We start from the raw sequence: 19,797 nt of genomic DNA, 5'->3' as shown, positions 1-19,797 counted from the left end.
GCCGAAATAGCTCAGTTGGGAGAGTGTTAGACTGAAGATCTAAAGGTCCCTGGTTCGATCCCGGGTTTCGGCACATTTTGAACTTCTGCTTTGCATGCCACAAAGACTATTTTGAGTCAACTCATATTGACTTTGTTTATAATGATCAAAACCTTTTATCAAGATAATCGACAACACAATTAATTCAACATATTATTTACTTTCTGTCTTTCTTTCAAACTTGCTTCCACCTCTCTTGTATTCAACTTTGCCTCCTTTATTTCCCAATTCTTCCTTTAATTGAAAGTAAAGCTTTGCCTGCATCAGCCTCCAGTTCCCCTTATACAAAACTGTTAGTAGTCAGATGACCTAGCTTGCCGACCCTCGCCATATAGGTCTGTGTTTCTGAGTATAAGTCCATTCATAGTTTACAAACATCATCTAACTAACTTGGCTCCTAAAAAGGAAATTCACCCATCAGACCAATTTAGCTACTGAATAATACTGGACAATTTAACACATAACTGCACATGCAGATAGAGTGACCAGGTTCTGCATTTATCTTTAACAATTATAAAAAATACAACAGAAAGCCAAAATTGCCAGCTGGATGAAATAGCTCAGTTGGGAGAGCAGTAGACTGAAGATCTAAAGGTCCCTGGTTCAATCCCGGGTTTAGGCACATTTTGAACTTCTGCTTTGCATGCCACAAATGCTATTTGGAGTCAACTCATATTGACGTTGTTTATAATGATCAAAACCTTTTATCAAGCTGATCGATAAGACAACCATTTCAACATATTTTTTACATTCTGTCTTTCTGTCAAACTTGCTTCCACCTCTCTTGTATTCAACTTTACCTGCTTTATTTGCCAATTCTTCCTTTAATTGAAAGTAAAGCTTTGCCTGCATCAGCCTCGAGTTCCCCTTATACAAAACTGTTAGTAGTCAGATGACCTAGTTTGCCTACCCTCGCCATATAGGTCTGTGTGTCTGAGTATAAGTCCATTCATAGTTTACAAACATCTTCTAACTAACTTGGCTCCTAAAAAGGAAATTCACCCATCAGACCAATTTAGCTGCTGAATAATATTGGACAATTTAACACATAACTGCACATGCAGATAGAATGACCAGGGTCTGCATTTATCTTTAACAATTATCAAAAATACAACAGAAAGCCAAAATGGCCAGCTGGATGAAATAGCTCAGTCGGGAGAGTGTTAGATTGAAAATCTAAAAGTCCCTTGTTCAATGCTGGGTTTCGGAAAAGTCTGAGAGGTTTCTTGCTTCTCACAAAGTATTTCTTGGTATCAGCTCAAGTTTTTCTTTCTTTATTTATCAAAATATTTGATCAACTGATCGACAACATGATCAATTCAACATAGAATTGTCTTTCTGTCCTCCTACTAAATTTGCTTCCACCTCTCTTGCATTCAGCTTCGACTACAAATGTTTCCTATTTTATGCTTTTTTGTAAAGTAAACTCTTGTCTGCATCAGCTTCCACTTCTCCTTGAACACAGATTTCAGTATTCAGATGACATAGCTTACCTACTCAGGCCAAATACCTCTGTGTAATATGGTGCTAGTCCATTCAGAGTAAAAAAAAAAGCTACCTAACCTGGATCCGAAAAATGCTATTTACCTATTGCACCCGTTAACTGATGAATGATACAGGACATCTTAAAACATAGCTCTAGCATGAGGATGAGCATCTATTTTCTTGGGAAGTTTAAAAGAAAGGATGAAGACCCAAACTACCAGCAGGCTGAAATAGCTCAGTTGGGAGAGCGTTAGAGTGAAGATCTAAAGGTCCCTGGTTCAATCCCGGGTTTCGGCACAATTTCAACTTCTGCTTTTCATGTCACAAAAGCTGTTTGGAGTTAAATCAAAGCTCTTCTTTATCAAAACCTTTCATCAATCTGATCAACAACACAATCAATTCAACATATTATTTACTTTCTGTCTTCCTTTCAAACTTGCTTCCACCTCTCTTGTATTCAACTATGCCTCATTTATTTGCAACTTCTTGCTTTATTTTAAAGTAAAGCTTTGCCTGCATCAGCCTCCAATTCCCCTTATACAAAACTGTCAGTAGTCAGATGACATAGCTTGTACACCCTGGCCATATAGGTCTGTGTTTCAGAGTATAAGTCAATTCAGAGTTTAGAAAAAAAATTCTACCTACCTTGTCCCCTAAAAAGGATATTCACACATCAGACCAAGTTACCTGCTGAATGATACTGGACACTTTAACACATAACTATAAACGAAAATAGAATGACCAGGTTCTGTATGTATCGTCTACAATTATTAATAATACATCAGGAGGCCACAGGGACTTGTTGGCTGAAATATCTCAGTTGGGAGATCGTTAGACTGAAGAGCTTAAGGTACCTGATTCAATCCTGACTTTCAGCACAGTGCAAGGGGATCCTACATTCTTGCAAAATATTTCTTGAAATCAGCTCTGGTTTTTTTTACTTTATTTCTCAAAATATTTTATCAACTGATCAACAACATGATAACTTCAACAAAAAGTTGTCTTTCTGTCCTCCTTCTAAACTTGCTTCCACCTCTCTTGCCATCAGCTTTGATGACGAATTTATCCCATTTCATACTTTTTTCAAAGTAAACTCTTGTCTGCATCAGCTTTCACTTCTCCTTGAACAAAGTTGTCAGTATTGAGATGACATAGCTTACCTACTCAGGCGACATACGTCTGTGTAATACAGTGCTGGTCCACTCAGAGTTTTAAAAGAAAAACGACCTAACATTTATCCCAAAAACGCTACTCACCCATTTCACCAGTTAGCTGCTGAACAATGCAGGACACATTAAAACACAGCTCTAACCTCAGATTGAAAATCCAGGTTCTGCATCTCTGTTCTGGGATTGTTCAAAAAAAGAGGCTGAATACTATAGCTGCTGGCAGGCCGAAATAGCTCAGTTGGGAGAGCGTTAGACTGAAGATCTAAAGATCCCGGGTTTCGGCACATTTTGAACTTCTGCTTTGCATGCCACAAAGACTATTTTGAGTCAACTCATATTGACTTTGTTTATAATGATCAAAACCTTTTATCAAGATAATCGACAATACAATTAATTCAACATATTATTTACTTTCTGTCTTTCTTTCAAACTTGCTTCCACCTCTCTTGTATTCAACTTTGCCTCCTTTATTTCCCAATTGTTCCTTTAATTGAAAGTAAAGCTTTGCCTGCATCAGCCTCGAGTTCCCCTTATACAAAACTGTTAGTAGTCAGATGACCTAGCTTGCCGACCCTCGCCATATAGGTCTGTGTTTCTGAGTATAAGTCCATTCATAGTTTACAAACATCATCTAACTAACTTGGCTCCTAAAAAGGAAATTCACCCATCAGACCAATTTAGCTACTGAATAATACTGGACAATTTAACACATAACTGCACATGCAGATAGAGTGACCAGGTTCTGCATTTATCTTTAACAATTATAAAAAATACAACAGAAAGCCAAAATTGCCAGCTGGATGAAATAGCTCAGTTGGGAGAGCAGTAGACTGAAGATCTAAAGGTCCCTGGTTCAATCCCGGGTTTAGGCACATTTTGAACTTCTGCTTTGCATGCCACAAATGCTATTTGGAGTCAACTCATATTGACGTTGTTTATAATGATCAAAACCTTTTATCAAGCTGATCGATAAGACAACCATTTCAACATATTTTTTACATTCTGTCTTTCTGTCAAACTTGCTTCCACCTCTCTTGTATTCAACTTTACCTGCTTTATTTGCCAATTCTTCCTTTAATTGAAAGTAAAGCTTTGCCTGCATCAGCCTCGAGTTCCCCTTATACAAAACTGTTAGTAGTCAGATAACCTAGTTTGCCTACCCTCGCCATATAGCGTGTGTCTGAGTATAAGTCCATTCATAGTTTACAAACATCTTCTAACTAACTTGGCTCCTAAAAAGGAAATTCACCCATCAGACCAATTTAGCTGCTGAATAATATTGGACAATTTAACACATAACTGCACATGCAGATAGAATGACCAGGGTAGAAAGCCAAAATGGCCAGCTGGATGAAATAGCTCAGTTGGGAGAGTGTTAGATTGAAAATCTAAAAGTCCCTTGTTCAATGCTGGGTTTCGGAAAAGTCTGAGAGGTTTCTTGCTTCTCACAAAATATTTCTTGGTATCAGCTCAAGTTTTTCTTTCTTTATTTATCAAAATATTTGATCAACTGATCGACAACATGATCAATTCAACATAGAATTGTCTTTCTGTCCTCCTTCTAAATTTGCTTCCACCTCTCTTGCATTCAGCTTCGACTACAAATGTTTCCTATTTCATGCTTTTTTGTAAAGTAAACTCTTGTCTGCATCAGCTTCCACTTCTCCTTGAACACAGATTTCAGTATTCAGATGACATAGCTTACCTACTCAGGCCAAATACCTCTGTGTAATATGGTGCTAGTCCATTCAGAGTAAAAAAAAAAGCTACCTAACCTGGATCCGAAAAATGCTATTTACCTATTGCACCCGTTAACTGATGAATGATACAGGACATCTTAAAACATAGCTCTAGCATGAGGTTGAGCATCTATTTTCTTGGGAAGTTTAAAAGAAAGGATGAAGACCCAAACTACCAGCAGGCCGAAATAGCTCAGTTGGGAGAGCGTTAGACTGAAGATCTAAAGGTCCCTGGTTCAATCCCGGGTTTCGGCACAATTTCAACTTCTGCTTTTCATGTCACAAAAGCTGTTTGGAGTTAAATCAACGCTCTTCTTTATCAAAACCTTTTATCAATCTGATCAACAACACAATCAATTCAACATATTATTTACTTTTTGTCTTCTTTTCAAACTTGCTTCCACCTCTCTTGTATTCAACTATGCCTCATTTATTTGAAACTTCTTGCTTTATTTTAAAGTAAAGCTTTGCCTGCATCAGCCTCCAATTCCCCTTATACAAAACTGTCAGTAGTCAGATGACATAGCTTGTACACCCTGGCCATATAGGTCTGTGTTTCAGAGTATAAGTCAATTCAGAGTTTAGAAAAAAAAATTCTACCTACATTGTCCCCTAAAAAGGATATTCACTCATCAGACCAAGTTACCTGCTGAATGATACTGGACACTTTAACACATAACTATAAACGAAAATAGAATGACCAGGTTCTGTATGTATCGTCTACAATTATTAATAATACATCAGGAGGCCACAGGGACTTGTTGGCTGAAATATCTCAGTTGGGAGATCGTTAGACTGAAGAGCTTAAGGTACCTGATTCAATCCTGACTTTCAGCACAGTGCGAGGGGATCCTACATTCTTGCAAAATATTTCTTGAAATCAGCTCTAGTTTTTTTCTTTATTTCTCAAAATATTTTATCAACTGATCAACAACATGATAACTTCAACAAAAAGTTGTCTTTCTGTCCTCCTTCTAAACTTGCTTCCACCTCTCTTGCCATCAGCTTTGATGACGAATTTATCCCATTTTATACTTTTTTCAAAGTAAACTCTTGTCTGCATCAGCTTTCACTTCTCCTTGAACAAAGTTGTCAGTATTGAGATGACATAGCTTACCTACTCAGGCGACATACGTCTGTGTAATACAGTGCTGGTCTACTGAGAGTTTTAAAAGAAAAACGACCTAACATTTATCCCAAAAACGCTACTCACCCATTTCACCAGTTAGCTGCTGAACAATGCAGGACACATTAAAACACAGCTCTAACCTCAGATTGAAAATCCAGGTTCTGCATCTCTGTTCTGGGATTGTTCAAAAAAAGAGGCTGAATACTATAGCTGCTGGCAAGCCGAAATAGCTCAGTTGGGAGAGCGTTAGACTGAAGATCTAAAGGTCCCTGGTTCGATCCCGGGTTTCGGCTTATTTTGAACTTCTGCTTTGCATGCCACAAAGACTATTTTGAGTCAACTCATATTGACTTTGTTTATAATGATCAAAACCTTTTATCAAGATAATCGACAATACAATTAATTCAACATATTATTTACTTTCTGTCTTTCTTTCAAACTTGCTTCCACCTCTCTTGTATTCAACTTTGCCTCCTTTATTTCCCAATTCTTCCTTTAATTGAAAGTAAAGCTTTGCCTGCATCAGCCTCCAGTTCCCCTTATACAAAACTGTTAGTAGTCAGATGACCTAGCTTGCCGACCCTCGCCATATAGGTCTGTGTTTCTGAGTATAAGTCCATTCATAGTTTACAAACATCATCTAACTAACTTGGCTCCTAAAAAGGAAATTCACCCATCAGACCAATTTAGCTACTGAATAATACTGGACAATTTAACACATAACTGCACATGCAGATAGAGTGACCAGGTTCTGCATTTTTCTTTAACAATTATAAAAAATACAACAGAAAGCCAAAATTGCCAGCTGGATGAAATAGCTCAGTTGGGAGAGCAGTAGACTGAAGATCTAAAGGTCCCTGGTTCAATCCCGGGTTTAGGCACATTTTGAACTTCTGCTTTGCATGCCACAAATGCTATTTGGAGTCAACTCATATTGACGTTGTTTATAATGATCAAAACCTTTTATCAAGCTGATCGATAAGACAACCATTTCAACATATTTTTTACATTCTGTCTTTCTGTCAAACTTGCTTCCACCTCTCTTGTATTCAACTTTACCTGCTTTATTTGCCAATTCTTCCTTTAATTGAAAGTAAAGCTTTGCCTGCATCAGCCTCGAGTTCCCCTTATACAAAACTGTTAGTAGTCAGATGACCTAGTTTGCCTACCCTCGCCATATAGGTCTGTGTGTCTGAGTATAAGTCCATTCATAGTTTACAAACATCTTCTAACTAACTTGGCTCCTAAAAAGGAAATTCACCCATCAGACCAATTTAGCTGCTGAATAATATTGGACAATTTAACACATAACTGCACATGCAGATAGAATGACCAGGGTCTGCATTTATCTTTAACAATTATCAAAAATACAACAGAAAGCCAAAATGGCCAGCTGGATGAAATAGCTCAGTCGGGAGAGTGTTAGATTGAAAATCTAAAAGTCCCTTGTTCAATGCTGGGTTTCGGAAAAGTCTGAGAGGTTTCTTGCTTCTCACAAAATATTTCTTGGTATCAGCTCAAGTTTTTCTTTCTTTATTTATCAAAATATTTGATCAACTGATCGACAACATGATCAATTCAACATAGAATTGTCTTTCTGTCCTCCTTCTAAATTTGCTTCCACCTCTCTTGCATTCAGCTTCGACTACAAATGTTTCCTATTTCATGCTTTTTTGTAAAGTAAACTCTTGTCTGCATCAGCTTCCACTTCTCCTTGAACACAGATTTCAGTATTCAGATGACATAGCTTACCTACTCAGGCCAAATACCTCTGTGTAATATGGTGCTAGTCCATTCAGAGTAAAAAAAAAAGCTACCTAACCTGGATCCGAAAAATGCTATTTACCTATTGCACCCGTTAACTGATGAATGATACAGGACATCTTAAAACCTAGCTCTAGCATGAGGTTGAGCATCTATTTTCTTGGGAAGTTTAAAAGAAAGGATGAAGACCCAAACTACCAGCAGGCTGAAATAGCTCAGTTGGGAGAGCGTTAGAGTGAAGATCTAAAGGTCCCTGGTTCAATCCCGGGTTTCGGCACAATTTCAACTTCTGCTTTTCATGTCACAAAAGCTGTTTGGAGTTAAATCAAAGCTCTTCTTTATCAAAACCTTTCATCAATCTGATCAACAACACAATCAATTCAACATATTATTTACTTTCTGTCTTCCTTTCAAACTTGCTTCCACCTCTCTTGTATTCAACTATGCCTCATTTATTTGCAACTTCTTGCTTTATTTTAAAGTAAAGCTTTGCCTGCATCAGCCTCCAATTCCCCTTATACAAAACTGTCAGTAGTCAGATGACATAGCTTGTACACCCTGGCCATATAGGTCTGTGTTTCAGAGTATAAGTCAATTTAGAGTTTAGAAAAAAAAATTCTACCTACCTTGTCCCCTAAAAAGGATATTCACTCATCAGACCAAGTTACCTGCTGAATGATACTGGACACTTTAACACATAACTATAAACGAAAATAGAATGACCAGGTTCTGTATGTATCGTCTACAATTATTAATAATACATCAGGAGGCCACAGGGACTTGTTGGCTGAAATATCTCAGTTGGGAGATCGTTAGACTGAAGAGCTTAAGGTACCTGATTCAATCCTGACTTTCAGCACAGTGCGAGGGGATCCTACATTCTTGCAAAATATTTCTTGAAATCAGCTCTATTTTTTTTTTCTTTATTTCTCAAAATATTTTATCAACTGATCAACAACATGATAACTTCAACAAAAAGTTGTCTTTCTGTCCTCCTTCTAAACTTGCTTCCACCTCTCTTGCCATCAACTTTGATGACGAATTTATCCCATTTTATACTTTTTTCAAAGTAAACTCTTGTCTGCATCAGCTTTCACTTCTCCTTGAACAAAGTTGTCAGTATTGAGATGACATAGCTTACCTACTCAGGCGACATACGTCTGTGTAATACAGTGCTGGTCCACTCAGAGTTTTAAAAGAAAAACGACCTAACATTTATCCCAAAAACGCTACTCACCCATTTCACCAGTTAGCTGCTGAACAATGCAGGACACATTAAAACACAGCTCTAACCTCAGATTGAAAATCCAGGTTCTGCATCTCTGTTCTGGGATTGTTCAAAAAAAGAGGCTGAATACTATAGCTGCTGGCAGGCCGAAATAGCTCAGTTGGGAGAGCGTTAGACTGAAGATCTAAAGATCCCGGGTTTCGGCACATTTTGAACTTCTGCTTTGCATGCCACAAAGACTATTTTGAGTCAACTCATATTGACTTTGTTTAAAATGATCAAAACCTTTTATCAAGATAATCGACAATACAATTAATTCAACATATTATTTACTTTCTGTCTTTCTTTCAAACTTGCTTCCACCTCTCTTGTATTCAACTTTGCCTCCTTTATTTCCCAATTCTTCCTTTAATTGAAAGTAAAGCTTTGCCTGCATCAGCCTCCAGTTCCCCTTATACAAAACTGTTAGTAGTCAGATGACCTAGCTTGCCGACCCTCGCCATATAGGTCTGTGTTTCTGAGTATAAGTCCATTCATAGTTTACAAACATCATCTAACTAACTTGGCTCCTAAAAAGGAAATTCACCCATCAGACCAATTTAGCTACTGAATAATACTGGACAATTTAACACATAACTGCACATGCAGATAGAGTGACCAGGTTCTGCATTTATCTTTAACAATTATAAAAAATACAACAGAAAGCCAAAATTGCCAGCTGGATGAAATAGCTCAGTTGGGAGAACAGTAGACTGAAGATCTAAAGGTCCCTGGTTCAATCCCGGGTTTAGGCACATTTTGAACTTCTGCTTTGCATGCCACAAATGCTATTTGGAGTCAACTCATATTGACGTTGTTTATAATGATCAAAACCTTTTATCAAGCTGATCGAAAAGACAACCATTTCAACATATTTTTTACATTCTGTCTTTCTGTCAAACTTGCTTCCACCTCTCTTGTATTCAACTTTACCTGCTTTATTTCCCAATTCTTCCTTTAATTGAAAGTAAAGCTTTGCCTGCATCAGCCTCCAGTTCCCCTTATACAAAACTGTTAGTAGTCAGATGACCTAGCTTGCCGACCCTCGCCATATAGGTCTGTGTTTCTGAGTATAAGTCCATTCATAGTTTACAAACATCATCTAACTAACTTGGCTCCTAAAAAGGAAATTCACCCATCAGACCAATTTAGCTACTGAATAATACTGGACAATTTTACACATAACTGCACATGCAGATAGAGTGACCAGGTTCTGCATTTATCTTTAACAATTATAAAAAATACAACAGAAAGCCAAAATTGCCAGCTGGATGAAATAGCTCAGTTGGGAGAGCAGTAGACTGAAGATCTAAAGGTCCCTGGTTCAATCCCGGGTTTAGGCACATTTTGAACTTCTGCTTTGCATGCCACAAATGCTATTTGGAGTCAACTCATATTGACGTTGTTTATAATGATCAAAACCTTTTATCAAGCTGATCGATAAGACAACCATTTCAACATATTTTTTACATTCTGTCTTTCTGTCAAACTTGCTTCCACCTCTCTTGTATTCAACTTTACCTGCTTTATTTGCCAATTCTTCCTTTAATTGAAAGTAAAGCTTTGCCTGCATCAGCCTCGAGTTCCCCTTATACAAAACTGTTAGTAGTCAGATGACCTAGTTTGCCTACCCTCGCCATATAGGTCTGTGTGTCTGAGTATAAGTCCATTCATAGTTTACAAACATCTTCTAACTAACTTGGCTCCTAAAAAGGAAATTCACCCATCAGACCAATTTAGCTGCTGAATAATATTGGACAATTTAACACATAACTGCACATGCAGATAGAATGACCAGGGTCTGCATTTATCTTTAACAATTATCAAAAATACAACAGAAAGCCAAAATGGCCAGCTGGATGAAATAGCTCAGTTGGGCGAGTGTTAGATTGAAAATCTAAAAGTCCCTTGTTCAATGCTGGGTTTCGGAAAAGTCTGAGAGGTTTCTTGCTTCTCACAAAATATTTCTTGGTATCAGCTCAAGTTTTTCTTTCTTTATTTATCAAAATATTTGATCAACTGATCGACAACATGATCAATTCAACATAGAATTGTCTTTCTGTCCTCCTTCTAAATTTGCTTCCACCTCTCTTGCATTCAGCTTCGACTACAAATGTTTCCTATTTCATGCTTTTTTGTAAAGTAAACTCTTGTCTGCATCAGCTTCCACTTCTCCTTGAACACAGATTTCAGTATTCAGATGACATAGCTTACCTACTCAGGCCAAATACCTCTGTGTAATATGGTGCTAGTCCATTCAGAGTAAAAAAAAAAGCTACCTAACCTGGATCCGAAAAATGCTATTTACCTATTGCACCCGTTAACTGATGAATGATACAGGACATCTTAAAACATAGCTCTAGCATGAGGTTGAGCATCTATTTTCTTGGGAAGTTTAAAAGAAAGGATGAAGACCCAAACTACCAGCAGGCCGAAATAGCTCAGTTGGGAGAGCGTTAGACTGAAGATCTAAAGGTCCCTGGTTCAATCCTGGGTTTTGGCACAATTTCAACTTCTGCTTTTCATGTCACAAAAGCTGTTTGGAGTTAAATCAACGCTCTTCTTTATCAAAACCTTTTATCAATCTGATCAACAACACAATCAATTCAACATATTATTTACTTTCTGTCTTCCTTTCAAAGTTGCTTCCACCTCTCTTGTATTCAACTATGCCTCATTTATTTGAAACTTCTTGCTTTATTTTAAAGTAAAGCTTTGCCTGCATCAGCCTCCAATTCCCCTTATACAAAACTGTCAGTAGTCAGATGACATAGCTTGTACACCCTGGCCATATAGGTCTGTGTTTCAGAGTATAAGTCAATTCAGAGTTTAGAAAAAAAATTCTACCTACCTTGTCCCCTAAAAAGGATATTCACACATCAGACCAAGTTACCTGCTGAATGATACTGGACACTTTAACACATAACTATAAACGAAAATAGAATGACCAGGTTCTGTATGTATCGTCTACAATTATTAATAATACATCAGGAGGCCACAGGGACTTGTTGGCTGAAATATCTCAGTTGGGAGATCGTTAGACTGAAGAGCTTAAGGTACCTGATTCAATCCTGACTTTCAGCACAGTGCGAGGGGATCCTACATTCTTGCAAAATATTTCTTGAAATCAGCTCTGGTTTTTTTTACTTTATTTCTCAAAATATTTTATCAACTGATCAACAACATGATAACTTCAACAAAAAGTTGTCTTTCTGTCCTCCTTCTAAACTTGCTTCCACCTCTCTTGCCATCAGCTTTGATGACGAATTTATCCCATTTCATACTTTTTTCAAAGTAAACTCTTGTCTGCATCAGCTTTCACTTCTCCTTGAACAAAGTTGTCAGTATTGAGATGACATAGCTTACCTACTCAGGCGACATACGTCTGTGTAATACAGTGCTGGTCCACTCAGAGTTTTAAAAGAAAAACGACCTAACATTTATCCCAAAAACGCTACTCCCCATTTCACCAGTTAGCTGCTGAACAATGCAGGACACATTAAAACACAGCTCTAACCTCAGATTGAAAATCCAGGTTCTGCATCTCTGTTCTGGGATTGTTCAAAAAAAGAGGCTGAATACTATAGCTGCTGGCAGGCCGAAATAGCTCAGTTGGGAGAGCGTTAGACTGAAGATCTAAAGATCCCGGGTTTCGGCACATTTTGAACTTCTGCTTTGCATGCCACAAAGACTATTTTGAGTCAACTCATATTGACTTTGTTTATAATGATCAAAACCTTTTATCAAGATAATCGACAATACAATTAATTCAACATATTATTTACTTTCTGTCTTTCTTTCAAACTTGCTTCCACCTCTCTTGTATTCAACTTTGCCTCCTTTATTTCCCAATTCTTCCTTTAATTGAAAGTAAAGCTTTGCCTGCATCAGCCTCGAGTTCCCCTTATACAAAACTGTTAGTAGTCAGATGACCTAGCTTGCCGACCCTCGCCATATAGGTCTGTGTTTCTGAGTATAAGTCCATTCATAGTTTACAAACATCATCTAACTAACTTGGCTCCTAAAAAGGAAATTCACCCATCAGACCAATTTAGCTACTGAATAATACTGGACAATTTAACACATAACTGCACATGCAGATAGAGTGACCAGGTTCTGCATTTATCTTTAACAATTATAAAAAATACAACAGAAAGCCAAAATTGCCAGCTGGATGAAATAGCTCAGTAGGGAGAGCAGTAGACTGAAGATCTAAAGGTCCCTGGTTCAATCCCGGGTTTAGGCACATTTTGAACTTCTGCTTTGCATGCCACAAATGCTATTTGGAGTCAACTCATATTGACGTTGTTTATAATGATCAAAACCTTTTATCAAGCTGATCGATAAGACAACCATTTCAACATATTTTTTACATTCTGTCTTTCTGTCAAACTTGCTTCCACCTCTCTTGTATTCAACTTTACCTGCTTTATTTGCCAATTCTTCCTTTAATTGAAAGTAAAGCTTTGCCTGCATCAGCCTCGAGTTCCCCTTATACAAAACTGTTAGTAGTCAGATGACCTAGTTTGCCTACCCTCGCCATATAGGTCTGTGTGTCTGAGTATAAGTCCATTCATAGTTTACAAACATCTTCTAACTAACTTGGCTCCTAAAAAGGAAATTCACCCATCAGACCAATTTAGCTGCTGAATAATATTGGACAATTTAACACATAACTGCACATGCAGATAGAATGACCAGGGTCTGCATTTATCTTTAACAATTATCAAAAATACAACAGAAAGCCAAAATGGCCAGCTGGATGAAATAGCTCAGTTGGGCGAGTGTTAGATTGAAAATCTAAAAGTCCCTTGTTCAATGCTGGGTTTCGGAAAAGTCTGAGAGGTTTCTTGCTTCTCACAAAATATTTCTTGGTATCAGCTCAAGTTTTTCTTTCTTTATTTATCAAAATATTTGATCAACTGATCGACAACATGATCAATTCAACATAGAATTGTCTTTCTGTCCTCCTTCTAAATTTGCTTCCACCTCTCTTGCATTCAGCTTCGACTACAAATGTTTCCTATTTCATGCTTTTTTGTAAAGTAAACTCTTGTCTGCATCAGCTTCCACTTCTCCTTGAACACAGATTTCAGTATTCAGATGACATAGCTTACCTACTCAGGCCAAATACCTCTGTGTAATATGGTGCTAGTCCATTCAGAGTAAAAAAAAAAGCTACCTAACCTGGATCCGAAAAATGCTATTTACCTATTGCACCCGTTAACTGATGAATGATACAGGACATCTTAAAACATAGCTCTAGCATGAGGTTGAGCATCTATTTTCTTGGGAAGTTTAAAAGAAAGGATGAAGACCCTAACTACCAGCAGGCCGAAATAGCTCAGTTGGGAGAGCGTTAGACTGAAGATCTAAAGGTCCCTGGTTCAATCCTGGGTTTTGGCACAATTTCAACTTCTGCTTTTCATGTCACAAAAGCTGTTTGGAGTTAAATCAACGCTCTTCTTTATCAAAACCTTTTATCAATCTGATCAACAACACAATCAATTCAACATATTATTTACTTTCTGTCTTCCTTTCAAAGTTGCTTCCACCTCTCTTGTATTCAACTATGCCTCATTTATTTGAAACTTCTTGCTTTATTTTAAAGTAAAGCTTTGCCTGCATCAGCCTCCAATTCCCCTTATACAAAACTGTCAGTAGTCAGATGACATAGCTTGTACACCCTGGCCATATAGGTCTGTGTTTCAGAGTATAAGTCAATTCAGAGTTTAGAAAAAAAAATTCTACCTACATTGTCCCCTAAAAAGGATATTCACTCATCAGACCAAGTTACCTGCTGAATGATACTGGACACTTTAACACATAACTATAAACGAAAATAGAATGACCAGGTTCTGTATGTATCGTCTACAATTATTAATAATACATCAGGAGGCCACAGGGACTTGTTGGCTGAAATATCTCAGTTGGGAGATCGTTAGACTGAAGAGCTTAAGGTACCTGATTCAATCCTGACTTTCAGCACAGTGCGAGGGGATCCTACATTCTTGCAAAATATTTCTTGAAATCAGCTCTAGTTTTTTTTTCTTTATTTCTCAAAATATTTTATCAACTGATCAACAACATGATAACTTCAACAAAAAGTTGTCTTTCTGTCCTCCTTCTAAACTTGCTTCCACCTCTCTTGCCATCAGCTTTGATGACGAATTTATCCCATTTTATACTTTTTTCAAAGTAAACTCTTGTCTGCATCAGCTTTCACTTCTCCTTGAACAAAGTTGTCAGTATTGAGATGACATAGCTTACCTACTCAGGCGACATACGTCTGTGTAATACAGTGCTGGTCCACTTAGAGTTTTAAAAGAAAAACGACCTAACATTTATCCCAAAAACGCTACTCACCCATTTCACCAGTTAGCTGCTGAACAATGCAGGACACATTAAAACACAGCTCTAACCTCAGATTGAAAATCCAGGTTCTGCATCTCTGTTCTGGGATTGTTCAAAAAAAGAGGCTGAATAATATAGCTGCTGGCAGGCCGAAATAGCTCAGTTGGGAGAGTGTTAGACTGAAGATCTAAAGGTCCCTGGTTCGATCCCGGGTTTCGGCACATTTTGAACTTCTGCTTTGCATGCCACAAAGACTATTTTGAGTCAACTCATATTGACTTTGTTTATAATGATCAAAACCTTTTATCAAGATAATCGACAACACAATTAATTCAACATATTATTTACTTTCTGTCTTTCTTTCAAACTTGCTTCCACCTCTCTTGTATTCAACTTTGCCACCTTTATTTCCCAATTCTTTCTTTAATTGAAAGTAAAGCTTTGCCTGCATCAGCCTCCAGTTCCCCTTATACAAAACTGTTAGTAGTCAGATGACCTAGCTTGCCGACCCTCGCCATATAGGTCTGTGTTTCTGAGTATAAGTCCATTCATAGTTTACAAACATCATCTAACTAACTTGGCTCCTAAAAAGGAAATTCACCCATCAGACCAATTTAGCTACTGAATAATACTGGACAATTTAACACATAACTGCACATGCAGATAGAGTGACCAGGTTCTGCATTTATCTTTAACAATTATAAAAAATACAACAGAAAGCCAAAATTGCCAGCTGGATGAAATAGCTCAGTTGGGAGAGCAGTAGACTGAAGATCTAAAGGTCCCTGGTTCAAACCCGGGTTTAGGCACATTTTGAACTTCTGCTTTGCATGCCACAAATGCTATTTGGAGTCAACTCATATTGACGTTGTTTATAATGATCAAAACCTTTTATCAAGCTGATCGATAAGACAACCATTTCAACATATTTTTTACATTCTGTCTTTCTGTCAAACTTGCTTCCACCTCTCTTGTATTCAACTTTACCTGCTTTATTTGCCAATTCTTCCTTTAATTGAAAGTAAAGCTTTGCCTGCATCAGCCTCGAGTTCCCCTTATACAAAACTGTTAGTAGTCAGATGACCTAGTTTGCCTACCCTCGCCACATAGGTCTGTGTGTCTGAGTATAAGTCCATTCATAGTTTACAAACATCTTCTAACTAACTTGGCTCCTAAAAAGGAAATTCACCCATCAGACCAATTTAGCTGCTGAATAACATTGGACAATTTAACACATAACTGCACATGCAGATAGAATAACCAGGGTAGAAAGCCAAAATGGCCAGCTGGATGAAATAGCTCAGTTGGGAGAGTGTTAGATTGAAAATCTAAAAGTCCCTTGTTCAATGCTGGGTTTCGGAAAAGTCTGAGAGGTTTCTTGCTTCTCACAAAATATTTCTTGGTATCAGCTCAAGTTTTTCTTTCTTTATTTATCAAAATATTTGATCAACTAATCGACAACATGATCAATTCAACATAGAATTGTCTTTCTCTCCTCCTTCTAAATTTGCTTCCACCTCTCTTGCATTCAGCTTCGACTACAAATGTTTCCTATTTCATGCTTTTTTGTAAAGTAAACTCTTGTCTGCATCAGCTTCCACTTCTCCTTGAACACAGATTTCAGTATTCAGATGACATAGCTTACCTACTCAGGCCAAATACCTCTGTGTAATATGGTGCTAGTCCATTCAGAGTAAAAAAAAAAGCTACCTAACCTGGATCCGAAAAATGCTATTTACCTATTGCACCCGTTAACTGATGAATGATACAGGACATCTTAAAACATAGCTCTAGCATGAGGTTGAGCATCTATTTTCTTGGGAAGTTTAAAAGAAAGGATGAAGACCCAAACTACCAGCAGGCCGAAATAGCTCAGTTGGGAGAGCGTTAGACTGAAGATCTAAAGGTCCCTGGTTCAATCCCGGGTTTCGGCACAATTTCAACTTCTGCTTTTCATGTCACAAAAGCTGTTTGGAGTTAAATCAACGCTCTTCTTTATCAAAACCTTTTATCAATCTGATCAACAACACAATCAATTCAACATATTATTTACTTTCTGTCTTCTTTTCAAACTTGCTTCCACCTCTCTTGTATTCAACTATGCCTCATTTATTTGAAACTTCTTGCTTTATTTTAAAGTAAAGCTTTGCCTGCATCAGCCTCCAATTCCCCTTATACAAAACTGTCAGTAGTCAGATGACATAGCTTGTACACCCTGGCCATATAGGTCTGTGTTTCAGAGTATAAGTCAATTCAGAGTTTAGAAAAAAAAATTCTACCTACATTGTCCCCTAAAAAGGATATTCACTCATCAGACCAAGTTACCTGCTGAATGATACTGGACACTTTAACACATAACTATAAACGAAAATAGAATGACCAGGTTCTGTATGTATCGTCTACAATTATTAATAATACATCAGGAGGCCACAGGGACTTGTTGGCTGAAATATCTCAGTTGGGAGATCGTTAGACTGAAGAGCTTAAGGTACCTGATTCAATCCTGACTTTCAGCACAGTGCGAGGGGATTCTACATTCTTGCAAAATATTTCTTGAAATCAGCTCTAGTTTTTTTCTTTATTTCTCAAAATATTTTATCAACTGATCAACAACATGATAACTTCAACAAAAAGTTGTCTTTCTGTCCTCCTTCTAAACTTGCTTCCACCTCTCTTGCCATCAGCTTTGATGACGAATTTATCCCATTTTATACTTTTTTCAAAGTAAACTCTTGTCTGCATCAGCTTTCACTTCTCCTTGAACAAAGTTGTCAGTATTGAGATGACATAGCTTACCTACTCAGGCGACATACGTCTGTGTAATACAGTGCTGGTCCACTGAGAGTTTTAAAAGAAAAACGACCTAACATTTATCCCAAAAACGCTACTCACCCATTTCACCAGTTAGCTGCTGAACAATGCAGGACACATTAAAACACAGCTCTAACCTCAGATTGAAAATCCAGGTTCTGCATCTCTGTTCTGGGATTGTTAAAAAAAAAAGAGGCTGAATACTATAGCTGCTGGCAAGCCGAAATAGCTCAGTTGGGAGAGCGTTAGACTGAAGATCTAAAGGTCCCTGGTTCGATCCCGGGTTTCGGCTTATTTTGAACTTTTGCTTTGCATGCCACAAAGACTATTTTGAGTCAACTCATATTGACTTTGTTTATAATGATCAAAACCTTTTATCAAGATAATCGACAATACAATTAATTCAACATATTATTTACTTTCTGTCTTTCTTTCAAACTTGCTTCCACCTCTCTTGTATTCAACTTTGCCTCCTTTATTTCCCAATTCTTCCTTTAATTGAAAGTAAAGCTTTGCCTGCATCAGCCTCCAGTTCCCCTTATACAAAACTGTTAGTAGTCAGATGACCTAGCTTGCTGACCCTCGCCATATAGGTCTGTGTTTCTGAGTATAAGTCCATTCATAGTTTACAAACATCATCTAACTAACTTGGCTCCTAAAAAGGAAATTCACCCATCAGACCAATTTAGCTACTGAATAATACTGGACAATTTAACACATAACTGCACATGCAGATAGAGTGACCAGGTTCTGCATTTTTCTTTAACAATTATAAAAAATACAACAGAAAGCCAAAATTGCCAGCTGGATGAATTAGCTCAGATGGGAGAGCAGTAGACTGAAGATCTAAAGGTCCCTGGTTCAATCCCGGGTTTAGGCACATTTTGAACTTCTGCTTTGCATGCCACAAATGCTATTTGGAGTCAACTCATATTGACGTTGTTTATAATGATCAAAACCTTTTATCAAGCTGATCGATAAGACAACCATTTCAACATATTTTTTACATTCTGTCTTTCTGTCAAACTTGCTTCCACCTCTCTTGTATTCAACTTTACCTGCTTTATTTGCCAATTCTTCCTTTAATTGAAAGTAAAGCTTTGCCTGCATCAGCCTCGAGTTCCCCTTATACAAAACTGTTAGTAGTCAGATGACCTAGTTTGCCTACCCTCGCCATATAGGTCTGTGTGTCTGAGTATAAGTCCATTCATAGTTTACAAACATCTTCTAACTAACTTGGCTCCTAAAAAGGAAATTCACCCATCAGACCAATTTAGCTGCTGAATAATATTGGACAATTTAACACATAACTGCACATGCAGATAGAATGACCAGGGTCTGCATTTATCTTTAACAATTATCAAAAATACAACAGAAAGCCAAAATGGCCAGCTGGATGAAATAGCTCAGTCGGGAGAGTGTTAGATTGAAAATCTAAAAGTCCCTTGTTCAATGCTGGGTTTCGGAAAAGTCTGAGAGGTTTCTTGCTTCTCACAAAATATTTCTTGGTATCAGCTCAAGTTTTTCTTTCTTTATTTATCAAAATATTTGATCAACTGATCGACAACATGATCAATTCAACATAGAATTGTCTTTCTGTCCTCCTTCTAAATTTGCTTCCACCTCTCTTGCATTCAGCTTCGACTACAAATGTTTCCTATTTCATGCTTTTTTGTAAAGTAAACTCTTGTCTGCATCAGCTTCCACTTCTCCTTGAACACAGATTTCAGTATTCAGATGACATAGCTTACCTACTCAGGCCAAATACCTCTGTGTAATATGGTGCTAGTCCATTCAGAGTAAAAAAAAAAGCTACCTAACCTGGATCCGAAAAATGCTATTTACCTATTGCACCCGTTAACTGATGAATGATACAGGACATCTTAAAACCTAGCTCTAGCATGAGGTTGAGCATCTATTTTCTTGGGAAGTTTAAAAGAAAGGATGAAGACCCAAACTACCAGCAGGCTGAAATAGCTCAGTTGGGAGAGCGTTAGACTGAAAATCTAAAGGTCCCTGGTTCAATCCCGGGTTTCGGCA

General features: G+C 37.6%; 7 non-coding genes across 7 annotated transcripts; all 7 read left to right on the top strand.

Annotated features, from left to right (window-relative positions):
• Positions 1–73, top strand: TRNAF-GAA (transfer RNA phenylalanine (anticodon GAA)). Its single transcript has one exon. It is a non-coding gene; the product is annotated as a tRNA-Phe (tRNA).
• Positions 74–4,614: 4,541 nt separating this feature from the next.
• TRNAF-GAA (transfer RNA phenylalanine (anticodon GAA)) lies at positions 4,615–4,687 on the top strand. Its single transcript has one exon. It is a non-coding gene; the product is annotated as a tRNA-Phe (tRNA).
• A 1,094-nt stretch (positions 4,688–5,781) lies between these two features.
• On the top strand, positions 5,782–5,854 carry TRNAF-GAA (transfer RNA phenylalanine (anticodon GAA)). Its single transcript has one exon. It is a non-coding gene; the product is annotated as a tRNA-Phe (tRNA).
• A 9,240-nt stretch (positions 5,855–15,094) lies between these two features.
• Positions 15,095–15,167, top strand: TRNAF-GAA (transfer RNA phenylalanine (anticodon GAA)). The gene has a single exon. It is a non-coding gene; the product is annotated as a tRNA-Phe (tRNA).
• Positions 15,168–16,807: 1,640 nt separating this feature from the next.
• On the top strand, positions 16,808–16,880 carry TRNAF-GAA (transfer RNA phenylalanine (anticodon GAA)). The gene has a single exon. It is a non-coding gene; the product is annotated as a tRNA-Phe (tRNA).
• A 1,096-nt stretch (positions 16,881–17,976) lies between these two features.
• Positions 17,977–18,049, top strand: TRNAF-GAA (transfer RNA phenylalanine (anticodon GAA)). Its single transcript has one exon. It is a non-coding gene; the product is annotated as a tRNA-Phe (tRNA).
• A 1,675-nt stretch (positions 18,050–19,724) lies between these two features.
• On the top strand, positions 19,725–19,797 carry TRNAF-GAA (transfer RNA phenylalanine (anticodon GAA)). Its single transcript has one exon. It is a non-coding gene; the product is annotated as a tRNA-Phe (tRNA).

Source organism: Triturus cristatus, chromosome 8 (genome assembly GCF_964204655.1).
Source record: "Triturus cristatus chromosome 8, aTriCri1.1, whole genome shotgun sequence".
In the NCBI taxonomy this organism is placed as follows: Eukaryota; Metazoa; Chordata; class Amphibia; order Caudata; family Salamandridae; genus Triturus; species Triturus cristatus.
The sequence above is the reverse complement of the archived record's forward strand: the minus strand, read 5'-3'. Positions and strand labels throughout refer to the sequence as shown.